Raw genomic sequence first — 7,001 nt, forward strand, 5'->3', positions numbered from 1 at the left:
TGTGTGTGTGTTTACACTGTTTTTACCTCCAGGTAACTTTGAATTAAACAGTTTAAACAAACAGTGATTGTTAAACGTTTCCTACTGGAACAAATCACTGTTTTTTACCTTTTCAGACACAAAAACAACCTTTATAGTTTATATTATTAATATAAATATATCATTAATATAAAATACAGTCATTATTATCAAATTGTCTGGAATAAAAAATAAAAAAAAACAATACAACGTTTTATGATTGTTCATGTTTTTTTTGTTTCTAATAAAAAGTACAATAAACAATCTGCTGTTTTTATTATAAATCAAATGAACAACTACAAAAAAGATTATTTATAATCTTTCATATTTTGCATACATGATATACGTCATGGAAGGGATAAAAGTAAGTTTAAAAAATATTAAATATAATTAAAGCTACAATTGAACTTTATGCTGTTAAATATGTTTTTTGTTTTGATGTATGTTTTATGATAGAATTTATTTTATTTTCATTTAATGTATAATATATAAATATATTATTATTATTATTATCATTATTCATTTCAAAAATGTGTTTTAGACCAACAGGTGAAATGGAATAATTTCCCACGGCCCATCTGACCATCTCTCATGGCACACACATGTGCCACGACCCAGTGGTTGAAAAACCCTGATCTTGGGCTGTGCATTGCCATAAATCTGAGGATAAGATACAATATTAAACAATACAATATACATCCCAATATCAATAATAATTATAAATGTTACGGTTATAAATACAGTAAATAGTGAGTAACTGTAATTCAGACTAATATACAAACAAGTGGAATGTTTATCAAAAAAGTTAAACTTTTGCTTCTACAACAGATTTTGTTCTTAAATTCTTTAATAAACTAATTATATCCATCTATCAAAGTGTCCAGTCATGTTTTATTAAAATAAAACTAAAAGTTATTGTTTAACAAGGTTTGATGGTGACATCGAGTTAAAAAACATGATTTAAAGAATAAAAATAATAATGATGATAATCACGTGGTGACATATTGAGATACAGTATAAATCACAGAATGTGTTTATAATGTAATATTATATTATCACATCCCCACACTAAGAATTAAACTAACACAAAAGTAATATTCAAACCAACTGGATGTTTAAATCAGTCATGCTTTAACTGTATCAGAATCATAATTCCTTTATTGATCACAGTGTTTTAGTTTCAGCCACAGAACAATAATCACAAATAAAGAATAAAAACATTAACAAAGACAAAGAAGAATAAACAATAAATAAGTGTATAATTAAGTAAAGACTGTTAAAAATAGGGGTCAGAAACACACACATTACAGTAGTAGAAAAAAGTAGGATAGATAATAATAATAATAATAATAATAATAATAATATACAAATATATACCAATATGATTCAGATATTTACAAAATAATACAAATATACAAATATGATTTAGATATTTACAACAATCAAGCTGTGAAGTTACAGAGATGATTTATACAGTTTGATCTTCACAGACAGGAATGATTTCCTGAGGTGTTCTGTGGAGCACCGTGGTTAGATCAGCCTGGTGCTGAAGGTTCTAAAGGTTCTAAAGGTGCTGAAGGTTCTAAAGGTGCTGAAGGTTCTAAAGGTTCTAAAGGTGCTGAAGGTTCTAAAGGTTCTAAAGGTGCTGAAGGTTCTAAAGGTTCTAAAGGTGCTGAAGGTTCTAAAGGTTCTAAAGGTGCTGAAGGTGCTGAAGGTTCTAAAGGTTCTAAAGGTGCTGAAGGTTCTAAAGGTGCTGAAGGTTCTTCTGTGACTGACCAGCACATCATGGAGTGTGTGGGACTCATGGACCAGGATGGTCTTCACCTTGAACAGGCTCCTCCTCTCTGAGAGTCCAGTTTAATCCACGTCACTGACCTTGTGGATGAGTCTGTAGAGTCTGTTGGTGTCTGTGACCCTCAGTCTGTTCCTCCAGGAAGCAACAGCGTAGATGATCACACTCACCACCAGTGACTCATTAAACATCCTCAGTGTTTTTCTGCAGATGTTGAAGGACCTCATCTTTGGTCCTTCCTGTAGAGGGAGTCAGTGTTCCTCCTCCAGTCCAGTTTATTATCAATCACCACTCCCAGGTATTAAAAGTCATAGATATAAAAATGAAACTATTTAATTTGATAACCATACGTAGACTTAGTGAAAATCAATAATAAATCATTTTCACATCTGCATTTATATTTAAATGAAATACTGAGTCAATAAATGGATGAAATATAAACGTGTTTGTGTTTCAGATCAACATCACACACACATAAACACATTATTAGTCACATGACTCATAATGTTTATTACAGCTCACATTCCCTCATTACAATTTAATAAGATGTGTTGAACATCTATGGTAGACAGCAATATTTTAACATTTATCTGTTAAAAATTGGACTGGATTATTATTTTTTTACTCAATGAATAATTCTTAGGCATTTTTATTTTAAATGTTGGCAAAATAATATAAACTACAGTTTAATGCCAACAAAATCTTTTTAGGTTATGAATTACATTTTAATGTTATAGGTTATACAGCATAACATACAGTAAGGTGTGGCCTGTCAATCAGGTGTGTTTTTATCAAAGTGTTAATAAAGGAACAACATTAATGTTTCATGTACTGTATGTTGACTGGGGGGGGGGGGGGGAAACAGGGGAGAGTGACTAAGGGTAGGTACACATTAACATTTTCCAAAAGTAAGAAGATTTTTTATCTGTTACAGACAAACATATGAAGATAAAAAAGTGTGTATGTGTGTGTGTGAGTGTCATCTACCTATACATGTTCTAATCATCACTGGAGTTGTAGTTTTTTTGTTGTTTTTTTTTTAATTCTGTTTGTTAAAATATAATTTTATTTCCTTTATTTTATCTAATGGAAACATCAGTTACTTTATTATTAAAAAGGGTGTAATGATAATATATCACCACTAGAGGTCAGTATTACATCAACCAGCCTAGAGAGGACAGATACAGTTAACGGTGATCCCTCATATATATATATATATATATATATATATATATATATATATATATATATATATATATATATGACTTATTATTTTCATTATCTCCTTTATATAGATTCAAAAAACATGTTAAAATGTCTGTTGACAGCCAAGCTTCAGAATACCATTTTAAAACTGATTATTTTACAAGAGGGAACAATGTGGTGGGGGTGTGGTTAGTACCATGACACACCCCCATAGTATCCCCTGGAAACAGAAACGTAGTAGTGCTCTGAATAAGTACGTTTACAAGCTCATTAGCTTAGCCCATTAGCTTAGCCCATTAGCTTAGCCCATCAGTTTAGCCCATTAGCGTAGCCCATTAGCTTAACCCGTTAGCTTAGCCCATTAGCTTAGCCCATCAGTTTAGCCCATTAGCTTAACCCATTAGCTTAGCCCATTAGCTTAGCCCATCAGTTTAGCCCATTAGCTTAACCCATTAGCTTAGCCCACTAGTCTAGCCCTTTATCTTAGCCCATTAGCTTAACTCATTAGCCTAACCCCATTAGCTTAGCCCACTAGTCTAGCCCTTTATCTTAGCCCATTAGCTTAACCCATTAGCTTAGCCCATTTGCTTAGCCCACTAGCCTAGCCCTTTATCTTAGCCCATTAGCTTAGCCCATTAGCTTAACCCATTAGCTTAGCCCACTAGTCTAGCCCTTTATCTTAGCCCATTAGCTTAGCCCACTAGTCTAGCCCTTTATCTGAGCCCATATTTTAGCCCATTAGCTTAGCCCATCAGTTTAGCCCATTAGCTTAGCCCATTAGCTTAGCCCACTAGTCTCGCCCTTTATCTGAGCCCATATTTTAGCCCATTAGCTTAGCCCATCAGTTTAGCCCATTAGCTTAGCCCATTAGCTTAGCCTATCAGTTTAGCCCATTAGCTTAACCCATTAGCTTAGCCCATCAGTTTAGCCCATTAACATTTTCAGTGTGTTTATTATGGAACCAATGTCTGGATAACTCTGACTTTGTGTTGTTATTTGGATCAGAGACACTAAACAAATGTTTTTGTTGTCGTAGCAACCATTAGCTTTACACTCCGCCATTGTTCAGAAACTGTAGACCAACAGAACACTGTTGCCTAGCAACAGCTAACAGGAATCAACCAATGTGTGTCACATCCTGCAGCTCTCTATAGTTTATGCCCAAATGTATAAAATTGTTCTAAAAAGTCCTTTTAATGTTTTTTTTAGTATAAAAAGCGTTGCATGTTGTTTACTGTAACACATTAAACACTGTACGTTTCAAATGGAATTATGAAAGGAAATAAATCCTAAATAAAATGAGAAAAGTCAGTTTTTATCATTTTTCTATAAATCAAACACCAACCCTAACTATTTATAAAAAAACAACCAAAATTACTTTTCGAATCCAGCTAGCATAGCATGTCATAGACTGCTAACAATGAGCGCTAGCCGCTAGCAATAATGCTTCTTAGAGCTTTGATATTCAAATTGAATCTATATTATATAAAATCTATAGTCAACGTTTGAATCTAGGTCACAATGGTTACATAATAAAATAAAATAATAACTGAGCTTTACATGAAAAACACATTTAAGACCAGGAAGGGTTTTCTTATTTCAGACTTAAGTTTAATTCAGAATTAACATTTTTATTCTGAATTAGGCATTAATAATGTAATCTTTAATCATTTTAAAGATGACTGAATTAAATCTACATACAGTAGTGATTTATAGCAGTTACACGTGCTGTGGGTGAACACGAGTTTATGATGTTTAAATTCATCCACGTTATATAATTCTAAATTAAATTCTAAATTACAATATAAACCAAACACAGAGATGAACAAAAAGGCCTGAATGTGTTTTATATAAACCACTGGAAACATACATTAATGTATGTACAGTATAATCCATTAGATTAAAGAAGTGATTGATTGGTTGTAAGGATATGACTTTGATAACAGAGATACAGTATGTATACAGTATATATAAAGATATTCATATATATAAAGATGATGGTTGGATGTTAACAGCAGAGAAGGAAAAGATAAAGATAAAAATAAACTGTGGATGAAATGATGAATAAATAATACATCACGACAGGATTAAAACAAGGTGGAGCCAAAAATATCCCTGATGTGGCGGTTTGGTGCATTCATGGTGCAACAGACGACACAGCAGCATCCATCCTCCATCCATCCTCCATCCATCCTCCATCCATCCTCACACAGCACAAAGAAATGTTTAATAGAAAGATTAGAAAAGAAGCTAATGCTAATATTTCACAATAAAAGCATAAAGGAAACACACTGATACATTCATCAGAATCACACAAGATGTTTACGTTTTGGATGGATTTGATGGACATATTTGTACAAATGTTTGGGATCTGAAAAAAAAACATTTCCCTTTGATCACATGCAAATAATACAAAATAAAAGCACACACTTCCTTTGTTTCTCGTTCCCTATCACCATGACTACAGCGGAGGATTGTTTCTCCCTGGAAAGGAACAATTACAATAAAGGAGCAAAATACAGTTAATAATTAAAAACTGGAATCAAAACGAGGCTGTTTTTGAAAATTGTAGGAATTTAGAATAAATAAACCTTAGTTTTTATTAGCAATACCAACAAATGCTTTCATGTGCCTAAAAGATTAAGTACAAATAAAAAAGCAACTTCAAAGCCAAATTCTTTTGTCACTGTAATTTGTTAGCTTTGTTAGCTAGTCACCGTTTATCTTTATAATCCCACTCTTTATTTCTTATGTTTATTACAGAATAAATCAAAGTTATGCTAACGTATAGGCTAATAATATTTGCCAACATTGGATTTCAAGCCACATTTAAAAAGAATCAAACTTTGGCAGAAAATCATGTCATCCTAACATATTTATTGAGAGAATGAATGAATTATTCATTGTATATCAGCGTATATAGAACACCTAGAACAAAACAGGAAAAATGGCTAAAAACATAAAACAGATTCATAGCAACACAAAGTTCAAACAATAAAAGAAAATACATGATTTATTACTGGGTTAATCTCATGTCTTATTTATGGCCTTTGTTTAAAGTTGTTCTAACTTCATAACAAACTGAATTCATCAATAAAAAGCCAATAAGTTAAACAGAAGAAAAGGAGAATAATGTAGAACAACATTCTTTATTATGACACTTAAAAATCAAAGCCTTCAACTAATAATTAAAGACTAATTCATGTTAGCATTTCAAAAGCCTGTTAGCAAATAAAGCTAATCTTGACCCACATCTGTGTGGGTCGAATACAACAGTCTTTATTAGTGTTAATACACCTTCTTATGTTTACATTAGTTATTCATATTCAATCATTTCCTCTGGACATATTAATGTAAATGGTGCAAAGATACAGTTACAGATGTAAAGTAAATATCCTGGTGTTCAGAAGAGTAACTGGTCACCAGAAAAAGTAACTTGATTTGTTGCTAGTAGCACGTAGCTAAGTTGGCTACAGTGAGTGACGTAGCTAGCTAAACCAGTTAGCATCCTGCAAAAGGTGATTAAAGACATGGTCATAACATAATGGTTCGCTCCATACAGCAAACACACACAATTACATTTATGTATGAACAGAAACATAGTGTATATGGTGAATAGAAGGACTAGCATGTCTGAATGTTTACAAAGAAGCGCCTTCTTTAAAGGTGCAGTCTGCAACAAGTGACTTTTTGTCATATTTGCTAAAGCTGTCACTATGTAGGACAGCTTTACATGCAGTAATATGCTTTTAACAGAGCATGTTACATTACTGTGATGTTGCTGTCGGACTAACGTTAGCTCGTTAGCTCCTCTGAGGGAGGGACTTTGGAAAGTTTGGAGGCAGGGCAAGAGAGCAGCGGGGAGGGAGGGGGAGAGAGAGATCTGAGTGTTGCGGACTGCACCTTTAAGTCACTTCATTAGATAACATAGTTTTATCTGTAGATGTGATGTTCAAAATAAGAATAAAAATACAGAGACAATGAA

This window comes from Gouania willdenowi, chromosome 24 (genome assembly GCF_900634775.1).
Source record: "Gouania willdenowi chromosome 24, fGouWil2.1, whole genome shotgun sequence".
NCBI classification, from domain to species: Eukaryota; Metazoa; Chordata; class Actinopteri; order Blenniiformes; family Gobiesocidae; genus Gouania; species Gouania willdenowi.